The sequence below is a fragment of the Oryctolagus cuniculus genome, assembly GCF_964237555.1.
Source record: "Oryctolagus cuniculus chromosome 16 unlocalized genomic scaffold, mOryCun1.1 SUPER_16_unloc_1, whole genome shotgun sequence".
Lineage (NCBI taxonomy): Eukaryota > Metazoa > Chordata > Mammalia > Lagomorpha > Leporidae > Oryctolagus > Oryctolagus cuniculus.
In genome coordinates this window covers 2,182,117-2,195,862 of record NW_027208201.1, presented here as the reverse complement: position 1 = coordinate 2,195,862, position 13,746 = coordinate 2,182,117, and the positions used below count along the sequence as shown (strand labels likewise).

The following is a 13,746-nucleotide window of genomic DNA, read 5'->3' as shown; positions in this document are numbered from 1 at the left end:
GGCTGATTCTGAGGCCAGAGTGCTATTTAGGGCATCTGCCACTCTATGAGTCTGCTGAGTATCTCACTTCCCATGTTGGATCACTCTCCCCTTTATTTATTCTATCGGTTAGTGTTAGCAGGTACTAGACTTGCTTATGTGCTCCCTTTGACTCTTAGTCCTTTCATTATGATCAATTGTGAACTGAAATTGATCACTTGGACTAGTGAGATGGCATTGGTACATGCCACCTTGATGGGATTAAATTGGAGTCCCCTGGTATGTTTCTAACTCTACCATTTGGGGCAAGTCAGCTTGAGCATGTCCCAAATTATATATCTCTTCCCTCTCTTATTCCTACTCTTATGTTTAACAGGGATCTCATTTCAGTTAAATTTCAACACTTAAGAACAACTGTGTATTAATTACAGAATTAAACCAGTCATATTAAGTAGAACAGACAAAAAAACTACTAAGAGGGATAATGTATTAAGTTGTTCATTAACAGTCAGGGCTATGCTGATCAAGTCACCGTTTCCCATAGTGTCCATTCCACTTCAACAGGTTTCCTTTTTGGTGTTCAGTCAGTTGTCACCGATCAGGGAGAACATATGGTATTTGTCCCTTTGGGACTGGCTTATTTCACTCAGCATGATGTGTTCCAGATTCCTCCATTTTGTTGCAAATGACTGGATTTCGTTGTTTCTTACTGCGGTATAGTATTCTAAAGAGTACATATCCCATAATTTCTTTATCCAGTCTACCGTTGATGGGCATTTAGGTTGGTTCCAGGTCTTAACTATTGTGAATTGAGCTGCAATAAACATTAGGCTGCAGACCGCTTTTTTGTTTGCCAATTTAAATTCCTTTGGGTAAATTCCAAGGAGTGGGATGGCTGGGTCGAACGGTAGGGTTATCTTCAGGTTTCTGAGGAATCTCCAGACTGACTTCCATAGTGGCTTGACCAGTTTGCATTCCCACCAACAGTGGGTTAGTGTCCCTTTTCCCCCACATCCTCGCCAGCATCTGTTGTTGGTAGATTTCCAGACCAAGTGGGATTTATCCCTGGTATGCAGGGATGGTTTAATGTGTGCAAGACAATCAATGTGATACACCACATTAACAGACTGCAGAAGAAAAACCATATGATTCTCTCAATAGATGCCGAGAAAGCATTTGTTAAAATACAACACCCGTTCATGATGAAAACTCTAAGCAAACTGGGTTTGGAAGGAACATTCCTCAATACAATCAAAGCAATCTATGAAAAACCCACAGCCAACATCCTATTGAATGGGGAAAAGTTGGAAGCATTTCCACTGAGATCTGGGACCAGACAGGGATGTCCACTCTCACCACTGCTATTCAATATAGTTCTGGAGGTTCTAGCCAGAGCTATTAGGCAAGAAAAAGAAATTAAAGGGATACAAATTGGGAAGGAAGAACTCAAACTATCCCTCTTTGCAGATGACATGATTCTTTATTTAGGGGACCCAAAGAACTCTACCAAGAGACTATTGGAACTCATAGAAGATTTTGGCAAAGTAGCAGGGTATAAAATCAATGCACAAAAATCAACAGCCTTTGTATACACAGACAATGCCATGGCTGAGGAAGAACTTCTAGGATCAATCCCATTCACAATAGCTGCAAAAACAATCCAATACCTTGGAATAAACTTAACCAAGGACGTTAAAGATCTCTACGATGAAAATTACAAAACCTTAAAGAAAGAAATAGAAGAGGATACCAAGAAATGGAAAAATCTTCCATGCTCATGGATTGGAAGAATCAATATCATCAAAATGTCCATTCTCCCAAAAGCAATTTATAGATTCAATGCAATACCAATCAAGATACCGAAGACCTTCTTCTCAGATCTGGAAAAATTGGTGCTGAAATTTATATGGAGGCACAAGAGACCTCGAATAGCTAAAGCAATCTTGTACAACAAAAACAAAGCTGAAGGCATCACAATACCAGATTTCAGGACATACTACAGGGCAGTTGTAATCAAAACAGCATGGTACTGGTACAGAAACAGATGGATAGACCAATGGAACAGAATTGAAATACCAGAAATCAACCCAAACATCTACAGCCAACTTATATTTGATCAAGGATCTAAAACTAATTCCTTGAGCAAGGACAGTCTATTCAATAAATGGTGCTGGGAAAATTGGATTTCCACGTGCAGAATCATGAAGCAAGACCCCTACCTTACACCTTACACAAAAATCCACTCAACATGGATTAAAGACCTAAATCTACGACCTGACACCATCAAGTTACTAGAGAACATTGGAGAAACCCTTCAAGATATTGGCACAGGCAAAGAGTTTCTGGAAAAGACCCGGGAGACACAGGCAGTCAAAGCCAAAATTAACTATTGGGATTGCATCAAATTGAGAAGTTTCTGTACTGCAAAAGAAACAGTCAGGAGAGTGAAGAGACAACCGTCAGAATGGGAAAAAATATTTGCAAACTATGCAACAGATAAAGGGTTAATAACCAGAATCTACAAAGAGATCAAGAAACTCCACAAAAACAAAACCAACAACCCACTTAAGAGATGGGCCAAGGACCTCAATAGACATTTTTCAAAAGAGGAAATCTAAATGGCCAACAGGCACATGAAAAAATGTTCAAGGTCATTAGCAATCAGGGAAATGCAAATCAAAACCACAATGAGGTTCCACCTCACCCCGGTTAGAATGGCTCACATTCAGAAATCTACCAACAACGTTCAGTTATTTCTGATTCACAAGGACCTTCTAGAATAACTGACAGAGTTGATTAGGCAACTTATCCTTTTCTCTTTTTGAAGAGATGATACAGAAATTACTTGCAATTAATTATGCCCATCTTTCTCATGTGAGACAGGCTTCTATTACTTCATCCCCCTATTTTATATTACATACTGTTGTGTATATTGTCTTTTTCTCCTAATGAAGCCCTAAGACCAATTCTTTGAACCTATTCATGATGCTTCAAACAATACCTTAGTCTGTGTCATTTGTAACACCATAATTTCACTGTCCATGGTTTCTTGAGTTCAGGAAGTGATGATCTAGAGGATTCCATGCATGGCGAAGGCTTTGTACATGGCCGATTCTTGCTGCATCTTCTCTTTCAACACTAGATAGCAGCGTCCCTCAACCATTACTTTAATGGTGTGATTCGCTCCCTACTCTCATGGCCTAAAAGCTGCCCAAGGCTCACACTATTTCTAAAGATTATTGATTGATTGAGAGATTGATTTAATTTGTTTGAATCACCATGTTACAGATAGAGGAAGAATGACATGGAGACAGTGGGAACTCTTCCATCTGCTGATTCACACCCTACATGGCCACAACAGCCAGAGATGAGCCAATCTATAGCCAGGAGTCAGGGGTTTCTTCCCAATCTCCCAAGTGGGTAAAGGGGCTCAAGTTCTTGGCCTGTCCTCCACTGGTTTTCCAGGCTATCAGCAGAGAGGTGGAACAGAAGAGTGTCGCTCCCCCATTCACGGAGGAACAACACTAGACCCTGCGCTGTTCTTTTTGCCTGGCCCTTCCCGGCTTAGCTGCCGTTGGCTCCCTCACTCGTGGAAGAACGACACCGTCCCGGGTTAGCTGCCGGCCCCTCCACCTCCGTGGAGGGGCGTCACCCCCCACCGCTTTCCACGCTTCCACGGAGGAGCAGCACACCACCAGCCGGCTCTCTCAGGGGCTGCTCAGATGTTCCTCAGGTGGTCCCGGTGCATGTTCTCTCTCTCCTCCCTTATAGTCCTCTTCCACCAATCCCAACTCTGCTACCCACACGCCGAGCACGCTGCTCTCCTCCAATCAGGAGCAGGATCAGCTCCTGCAGCTTATCAAACTGATGAGGCAGCTGAGTAGAGGTTGTTTGCTCCCTCAGCGCCATATTGTAGGAGAGCATATGCATAGAATAAGTCTTAATTCCAGTAACTTAGTCTAGTCTCAGTTGCTCCCCACAGAAGAGAATCGGGGTCAGAGCAGTGGCACAGTAGATTAACCCACTCTCTATGGCATCGGTATCAAATATAGGTGCCGGTTCCAGTATTAGCTGTTCTGCTTCTATTCCAGCTCTCTGCTATGGTCTGGGAAGCAGTGAAAGATGGCCTAAGCACTTGGGTCCTTGCATCTGCCTGAGAGACCCAGAAGATGCTCCTGGCTTCAGATTTGCAGAACTCCAGCCATTGCGGCCATCTGGGGAATAAAACAGCATATGGAGACTCCTCTCTCTGTTTCTCTGCCTCCCTGTAACTCTGTCTTTCAAATGAATTAAAGAATAATTTTTTAAAAATAATATGCACAGAGCAGAGCCCCCTGAGGGCCTCTAGCACAAGTTGTAGTGTACAGCATTCTTGCTTCAACTTTGTTTCCAACCTTCTCACAATTTCCACATTTCTTAAGCAATCTTAATATACCCTTTAGGGCACAAAAGCATTCTTTTTGCATTTATTGGGTTGTTTTAGTTCTTTGTTTACAAATCACAGATCTCTGTTCATTTTATTAAATGTTTTTCTGCAGTTATGCTAATTAATATCACTAGTAATTCATGGGCTAATAAACTGAATTAGATTTTGTGCACCAATTTGAAAAATAACTGTAGATCAATATCCCTGATGTACATAGACACAATAAACGTAGGCAAAATTCTAGCCACCTGAATCCAACAACACATCAGAAAGATCATTCTCCTAGACCAAAGGGGATTTATTTCTGGTATGCAGGGATTGTTACACATCCAAAAATCAATAAATGTGATATGCCACATTAACAAAGTGAAATCCAAAACCACATCATTATCTCCATAGATGTAGAGAAAGCCTTTGACAAAACTCAGCACCGCTTTATGATAAAAACCTTAAGCAATTGGATATAGAAGGAACACTCAATATAATCAAAGCAATTTATAACAAACCCACTTCCAATAACCTACTGAATGGGGAAAAATTGCATGCATACCTATTAAGAACTGTAACCAGACAAGGATGCCCACTCTCACCCTTGCTATTTAATATAGTCCTAAAAGTTTTAGCCAGAGCCATCAGGCAAGAAAAAGAAATAAAACGGATAGAAATAGGGGAGGAAGAATCCAAACTATCCCTATAAGGAACCCAAAACACTCCACAAAGAGATGACTGGAGTTCATAAAAGAGTTTGGTAAAATTGCAGAATATACAACCACACACAAAATCAGTAGCCTTTGTATACACAAACAGCCCCACGGCTGAGAAAGAACTTCTAAGATCAATTCCATTCACAGTAACTACAAAAATTTAAATATCTTGGAATAAAAAAAGGACATTAAAGATGTCTATGATGAAAATTACAAAACATTAAATAAAGAAATAGAAGAATGTATAAAAAATGTAAACATATTTCATGTTAATGGATTGGAAGAATCAATATCATCAATATATCCATACTACTGAACGCAATTTATAGATTCCGTGCAAACCAATCAAAATACCATGGAACTGGAAATCATTATGTTTAGTGAAATTATCCAGTCACAAAAATATAAATATCATATGGTTTCTGAGTTGAATACCTAAAATGTAATCTATAGGGACAAAATTGACACTTTGTGTACCATCTTCTTGTGTACCTGAGAAGATCACCTGAATGAATGTGAGTTTTCTCTCTCCCCTTCTTACCTAATTTCATCTGTGGTAATTTTTAGAATACAGGAGTGTCCCAATATGAGCAGAAATTCTTGTTCTTGAGAGTACTCCTACAGTAGAGGTATCACTCTCCTTCAGCTGTAATGTGGGATGTCTGTCCAGTCCTGAAAGCCAGATGAGGGGACTCTTCCTGTCCTTATCTCACTGTGCACGACACGACAGAGGTCAAATCCCAGAGCCACACTGGGCAAAAGTGAGGGGCTCCAGCTGATGTCCTCAAATTCAGAGTCTGAAAGAAGGAGAATCATGAAAATGCAGAACATTTGGATGTCATAATCACTCACTGGGGAGCCTCAAAGCACTGTAGATCAAAAGGCACTGCACCTAGTGAAGCTGAATGGCTGCCATCTATTTTATATGGAAATCTGAAAAGTATTTTCAAATAAATAATTACTATTGGTAGTAGTTCTAACTCCAAATAGGTCATATTCTCTGAATATTTTCTCCAGACCTGCATGCAACTAGTCTTGTAGGCCAAGGAAAAATATCATGCATTTCTACAGGCACTGACACAGAACTTCCTCAAGGTTAGACTACAGGTACCCCTTGTATTTCAAGTGTCCTGCATATTTGGTCATGATGAACTGTCTATTACATGTTGATGGCTTGTTCACACTCGATTTGTGCCTGACAGGAAGAGGCATCTTTGAATTCTGGGGCACAGGATTTTATATGTTTCCAACATATCAAATTATAAACTGGCTTTTCAAGTATCTTTTCATTATCTATGTTGCTTTCTGTGTGAGGTAAGTTGAAAATTCTCCTTGCATTATTTTTTCACTTGTGAAGTACCTGTGTTCTTATCACAGTCTTTTCCTCCACTTAAGAACTGTGTTGGTTTCTCATGGTCATGGGATGATCTCACTTGAGGTTTTCATTTCCTTCTCCATGACTCAGCATTTATCTGCGATTCCAACATTAAATTGCCCTAGTTTGATGGTGACCTACACACAAATCTCTCCTATTACAATGGCTCTTGTGCTATGACTGTTGTTGCTTCAGGCAAAAATTCTAGGGTTTTCTGCTCAAACACATTTTGCAAAGTAATCCAAATGATACTTTTTAAAAAGACATTGATGTTTTGTGGTAGAAACTCTTATGTGTTTTTTTTTTTTTGAAGACTGAAAAAGGTACTTCAAATCAAAGAACTTGAATTTTTAGTAAATTAAGAATGGAAATCCAAAAACACAAGGAAGCAGAATAGGGCAGAGGTTCCTACTCAATACATGTGGAGCTGAATGCCATGGCCACCCCCAGGTCTACTAGATAAGACATTCCAGAGTGCATCCCTACAGTCTTCCTGTATCTATAAGATATCAATGTGATTCTGAGGGTTGAAGAACAAGGAAAACAAACAAATTAACTCCCTCTTCAAATGCTGGAGTCTCAGTGAAGTAAGACTTCCTATTCCAGAATAAAAATATTCCACAATATACTGTGCAAGTTAAGATGTAAATTTCCAGCCCAAGGGAGACAAGGCACATTAGATTTATTTTACACTGCAGGATTACTAGGTTTCACCAAAATGGTGGGGAAGAAGCTAGAAGGATTCTCTCTATTCACGATTCCCCAGGGGAACATTCCACTCACCCATCCCCACTCCTCTCCAGGTCTCACAACTTGGGATAGAACCTGGTAGGGCCTGTTGAGCTGCAGAGCAGTGAGGAGTTGACATGGGGCAGTGGCACAAACACACTTTGCTCCTCTGCAGTTCAGCCCTTGGGAGCAGCACACATAAAGCCCCATAGCCTCATATTCTGCACCAAAGAAGCAAGGCAGGTTGGGGCTTCTTCTCACTCCTGATGCACATGACCCATATTCCTGTACAGGACATGGTTCCTGCCTCTGTCCTCTCATGGGAAACCTGTGCTCGCAGTGCTGAGGCTCCTGACTTTGTGTGAAGATCAATGTGGGGGCACTCGTTATGGCTGATGTGTAGGTCTCTGTGAACCTCAGAAGTCATTATGGAGGAGCTAACCTGAGAGATTCCACAATTAGGAGCCCTTGGACCCATCCTCAACCCCCTTAGGTGCATTCACTGCAGTCTTGCAGGCATGTGCAAATCCACTCTTTGCCTCAGGCACCCTCTAATGCCTGAGGGCAGTATTGACCATGACTGAAAGGAAGAAAGACCTGGGCTTAAGAGCAGTAGACAGCTCCAAGTCAAGAGTGGGTGAACTGAAACATTGAAGAATAATGGAAGGGATCTCCATGGGAGCACAAGGTGGCCCTGCAGAAATAAAATTCAATGCCAATATGTTTCTAGCTAATCAAATAAACAAGCCTATCAATACATAAGTAGATGAAACTCTCCATTTTCCTGTTTATCTATTTGTGACCTTAATTCAGTCACATATCCTCTCATTTTAACACAAGCACTTGTACAACTGCCTCAAAGAAGCAACCGGTCCCAGCTTTCATATGTTTCATCCTCTCACTCACTCAGCTGTACAGTACAAGCATATTTCAGTCTGCCCTTACATCAGGAGGAATACTGTTGAACACATTCACTGTATGGAACAACCTCCTAATTCTTTGTGTCCTGGAGCCATGGCCTGGATCTTACCTGTTTCAGAGAATGTCTTCCCAGTGTCTGCTTACATGAGCTCACATGAAATTTCCAAAATTCACTGGAACCCTACGCCACCACTCACACTTTCCTTTATACAATCTTGACCACCAATATCTTACTTCTCAGTTCTGTTTGAATGCTTCATCTTATGTATGTACTGCAGCTTTCCAATCTCTGTGTCGCACAATGTAACACCTTTTTATCACCTCAGAATGCTTTTCCTTCATACCATACAGGTTGATAGGTGCTTCATTGGTAGCATTCACCTTCATCATTCATTTGCTATAAAAGATGTGAGAAAGAGTCAGAAATTTCTCCATGTTGAAAACCTTCCAAAACCTATTTGCCTCTTGTCAACATGCATGCATGTAGCACACACGCACAATGTAGATTTGTTTTCAATCTGTCACATTAAAAGCCATGTTCTCTGTCATTATGAAGCCAGATACACAGGTAATAAAAGGAAAATAAGCTAATGGGATTGCATCAAACTAAGGAGCTTTTGAACAGCAAAGGAAACAGCAACATGAAGAAACAACTGATAGAAGCAGAGAAAATATCTGCAAACTAGTCAGCTAATAAAGGATTACTATGTAGGAGTAATAAGGATCCCATGAAACTCAGTATACACAAAACAATCAATCCAGTGAAGAAATGGGTAAAGGACATAAATAGGCATTTTTCAAAGGATGAATTACAAAAGGCAAATAGATGACATCAGCATAGTAGTGTAGCAGGTTAAACCTCTGCCTGTGATGCTAGCATCCCATATGCACACAGGTTTGAGACTGAGCTGCTTCACTTCTGATACAGCTCTCTGCTAATGTACCTGGGAAAGCAATAGAAGATCACCCAAGTCCTTGGTCCCCTGCACCCACGTGTGAGACCCAGAAGAAGCTCTAAACTTCTTAGCTTGATCTAGGAAGTTTATGAACAGCAAAGGAAACACTCGACAAAGAGAAAAGGAATCAGGCTGAATGGTAGAAAATATTTACAAACTATCCTCCTGATAACCAATTAAGACATAAAACATATAAGGAGCTCAAGAAACTGAACCAGGCCGGCGCCCCAGCTCAATAGGCTAATCCTCCACCTAGCAGCACCGGCCCACCGGGTTCTAGTACAGGTCAGGGCACCGGATTCTTTCCCAGTTGCCCCTCTTCCAGGCCAGCTCTCTGCTGTGGTCCAGGAAGGCAGTGGAGGATGGCCCAAGTGCTTGGGCCCTGCACCCCATGGGAGACCAGGAGAAGCACCTGGCTCCTGCCTTCAGATTATTACAGTGTGCCGGCCATGGCATGCCAGCCGTGCCGGCCATTGGAGGGTGAACCAATGGCAAAAGGAAGACCTTTCCCTCTGTCTCTCTCTCTCACTATCCACTCTGCCTGTCAAAAAAATAAAAAATAAAAAAATAAAAAAAAAGAAACTGAACCACAACAAAACAAATAACCCAGTGAATAAATGGGCAAAGGAAATGAAAAGACATTTTTCAAAGGATGAAATACAACAGACACATGGACAAATGCTCAGGGTCCCTGAGCATCATGGAAATGCAAATAAAATTTCATGTGAGCTCATGGAAGCAAATATTGTGAAGCTGTCCTCAAATCAGGTTTAAAGGAGGCATCCCATGGAGCTGTACTCAATGAAACAAGCAATTTCTTATCACCTAAGTTAGAATGGCTATCAGCCGGCACCACGGCTCACTAGGCTAATCCTCCGCCTTGCGGTGCCAGCACACCGGGTTCTAGTCCGGGTCGGGGCACCGGATTCTGTCCCGGTTGCCCCTCTTCCAGGCCAGCTCTCTGCTGTGGCCAGGGAGTGCAGTGGAGGATGGCCCAAGTGCTTGGGCCCTGCACCCCATGGGACACCAGGAGAAGTACCTGGCTCCTGCCATCGGATCAGCGTGGTGCGCTGGCTGCAGCACGCCAGCCGCAGCGGCCATTGGAGGGTGAACCAATGGCAAAGGAAGACCTTTCTCTCTGTCTCTCTCTCTCACTGTCCACTCTGCCTGTCAAAAAATTTAAAAAAAATTAAAAACAAAAGAATGGCTATCAACAAAACTTAAAAGGAAAAAGAAAAAGTGCTTGTGCATATGTGGGAGAAATGGTAACTAGTCCACTGTTGGTGGGAATGTATACTGGTACAGCCATTGTAGAAGACAGTATGGGGATTCTTCAAAAATCTGAAAATAGATCTACCATTTGACCCAGTCATTGCACCCTTGGGAATTTATCCAAAGGAAATGAAATCAACATATGAAAGGGTCATCTCTACCCCCTATTTTAATGTATATGAGTGAAACTGACAGCTTTATATTTGATAATTTTTTAATAATCCTTATCTACTTTTGTACAACAGTGGTCTTTGTATTTTTCTTGTTGAATTCTTAATTAGTGCAGAATTAAACTGATGAGCATGAAGTGAATTGAATGTATGGGGTTCAGTGTTGTGTGGCCACCAGCATCACATATGGGTTCTGGTTAATGTCTTGTGTGCAACAACTGCTAAAGGCCTGGGAAAACCAGCAGAGATTAGCTCAAGTGTTTGGACTGTGATATCCCATGTGGGGGACCTGGATGAAACTCCTGGCTCCTGCATTTGGCATGGCCCAGCCTGGCCATCGTTGCCATCGGGGAAGTGACCCTTTAGATGGCAGATCTCTCTTTCTCTCTCTCTTCCTAACTCTTGCTTTCAAAAAATAAATAATATTGAAAGGAAAAAGGCAGGAGGAAGGAGGGAGGGAAAGCAGGAGTCAGTGAAAGTGGGAAGAATCATTGCAAGTTTAAAATTGTATATATGAACTAAATGAAATCTGTTCTCTTTCTGAAATAAATATGTTTAAAAAGAGGTTATTTTAATGCTAGTACCAGTACAACTTCTATGAAGGGGTGGGCCAGCTCTGGTTTAATAAACCCCTAAACATCAACTCATGTGTGTCCTTTCTCACTATATACTCCACTTGTTTCTTTCCTCACACAATTGTGAAGAACAAGTATAGTTCAGGACGTACTTATATCAGGAAGGAATGCATTTGAAACATGCATTGTATGGAACAACTCTGATTCTATGCATTGAGTACAGCTCCACGGGATGCCTCCTTTAAACCTGATTTGAGGACAGCTTCCCAACATTTGCTTACATGAGCTCACATGAAATCTTTCGAAACATATTCTACACTCCACTGCACCCACATACTTCTCTTTATTAACCTTCTACCCTGATATCTCACCTATCAGTCTTGTCTTTGGGGACTATAATGTAGCCTTCTGTGTGACATAAGCCTGGTGTCATGTTAGCCTCTATGTTGTAGAGTTGCCCACCTTGGATCCCACCACAGAATACCTTTCCCTCATACCACACAGGTGGGACCTGCTTTATTGCTGATACTCACATGCATCAATAATGGGCTATAAATGATTTGCAGAAGTTACCTTATCTTCAAGTTAGGTACCCATATCCCAAAATCCCTCTGCCTATTGTCAGCATGAGTGCACATACATGCATGCATGCACACGCACACACACACACACACACACCCAAACACACACAAATCTAGACTGTTTCCCTTCTGTCAAAACATTGATATCCATTTTATAATGATCTTATTATGCAACAATATAGAGAGCATGATCTTTTCCTGTTCATATTCTCAGTAACTTGGAGTTTTTCACACCCATTCATCTACTCTGCATTACCCCCTGAAATCTTCAATTTCCTTTCTGTTTCTGTGTAGTGGATCCCTCTTCATCTGTCATAAAATACCATTAATTAGTGGTATTTCAATGTCCCACACTCAAAAAATGCCATTGATATATTTCAGTATTGATATATTTCATCTGTGCAAACATTCCAAATGATTTTTCCAATATGATTTTGGAACAATCCACATAAAACAGTCCTTTGGCTCTCCATCACTCAGTGTGATTTTCACAACCATTCAATATTCAATGACTCTATTTTCTTTTTGTGTGTGTTTCTGGGAAATTCCATTTCTTTATATTTTGGTGACCTTAGTGGATCCACATACTGTGTTTAAAACAGGGCATTTTAAAGGAAACAGCACCAGGACTGCTAGGTAGGAAGGAATAAAACTAGCTTAAAAGCCCTCAAACACTGACCCTAAGCCTGTGCTCCTTCCTCATTATGTACTTGGTAATGCTTTTCCTCACTCGGTTACAGTGGACAAGTTTGATTCCATGTGCCTTTCCATTTGGGTGGAGCACTATTGAACTCATTATTTGTCTGGAACAACTATTTCAGAATTCCTTTCTTTGTGTCCAGCCCTGTGGTGTGACATTCTTTCTGCCTTTCTTCCCAAGAACACCTATGCAATGTTTTTATGCTCATGTGGACTTTTCAGAGGGCCAGGTTCACATCTGGCTTATCTTCTTCTGATGCAGACCTCTGACCCCTGTAACATACCTTGAATACTCACATGGAGTTCCAGGCTTCTGGCTTCAGCCTGGCTCGGTCCTAGTTGTCCTTTGGGGGAGAAAATTGGCAACTGGAACTCTCTCTCTGTCTCTTTCTCTACCTCACTGTCAGTTGGTGTTTCAAGGAAATGTAAACAAATAGGCATTTAAAATACCCACTCTGTCCTCTGTTGTCCCTAGTGGCATGTATTTTGTGTACTGTTTTACTGAAAATACCTCCTGTCATGACCTTACTTTGTGACTGAGTGTCCTGTTCCATCCCCTGTCCCATTCCAGCTCTGAACTTACCTGGCCCAGTGCCTCAGATTTGACTCTGCCATTGGGCCACTTCAGGATACCACCAGAACAGGGCTTGGGTTGTGTGGCAGAAGCAGGAAGCAGTCACCTGCTGACTGGGCCTCATGTAAGCCAGTCTGCTGAAAAAGATTTTGGAGGAAGTCAAACATCTCACACTTTGAAACAGATGCCCAGAAGATAAACCCTCTGCTTATCTCACACACAAAATACATATGACTACATGTTATTTGTTTATATTCCTGCAGGGCTTGGCCATTGGTTGCTGTTCAGCTCTGTCATGTGGAGAATCATTTTATGAACAAGTGAATGGAGGTTATAAGGCTGCTGGGGCTCATTTGAGGACATGGAGAGCTATCATGTGAACACCACCATTGCAACCCAGCATACTACTAATTATTCACAAATGATGACATCCCAAGAAAGATGCCAGATGGCCTTCCTTTCCTCAATACTGGATACAACATATTATATTGGTACAAGTTATTCCTGGGGAGACTCTTGCTATCAACCCTAAAGATGGGAACATTCAGAATATTTAACAGGCTGCCTATGTACCTCTGATGTCACCAAGTGGTACTCTGCCACCTATATACCTTCCTTCTGGTTATATGTCTCAGGTGGTGAAAGACAATGGGATTCGTAAAATTCACATTGTGCCGCAGACAATGTCATGTGTCCATACCACTTTGATGCAAGTACCACAGTTCATACTATCATTCTCTCCTATGTATCCACAGACCCTGACTGATGCATTCCTCAAATCAAGG

The 13,746-nt window shown here is 41.6% G+C and overlaps 1 protein-coding gene across 1 annotated transcript in view; it reads right to left on the bottom strand.

Annotated features, from left to right (window-relative positions):
- The window catches only part of LOC127482607 (vomeronasal type-2 receptor 116-like), a 77,833-nt gene that overhangs the window by 46,244 nt on the left and 17,843 nt on the right, over positions 1-13,746 (bottom strand). Inside the window, exons 3-5 of the mRNA XM_070067504.1 lie at positions 12,971-13,095; positions 8,244-8,531; positions 5,651-5,906 (exon numbers count right to left, since the gene is read on the bottom strand). The gene's annotated coding sequence lies outside the window, so the exon portion shown is untranslated. The remainder of the gene's footprint in view (positions 1-5,650; positions 5,907-8,243; positions 8,532-12,970; positions 13,096-13,746) is intronic.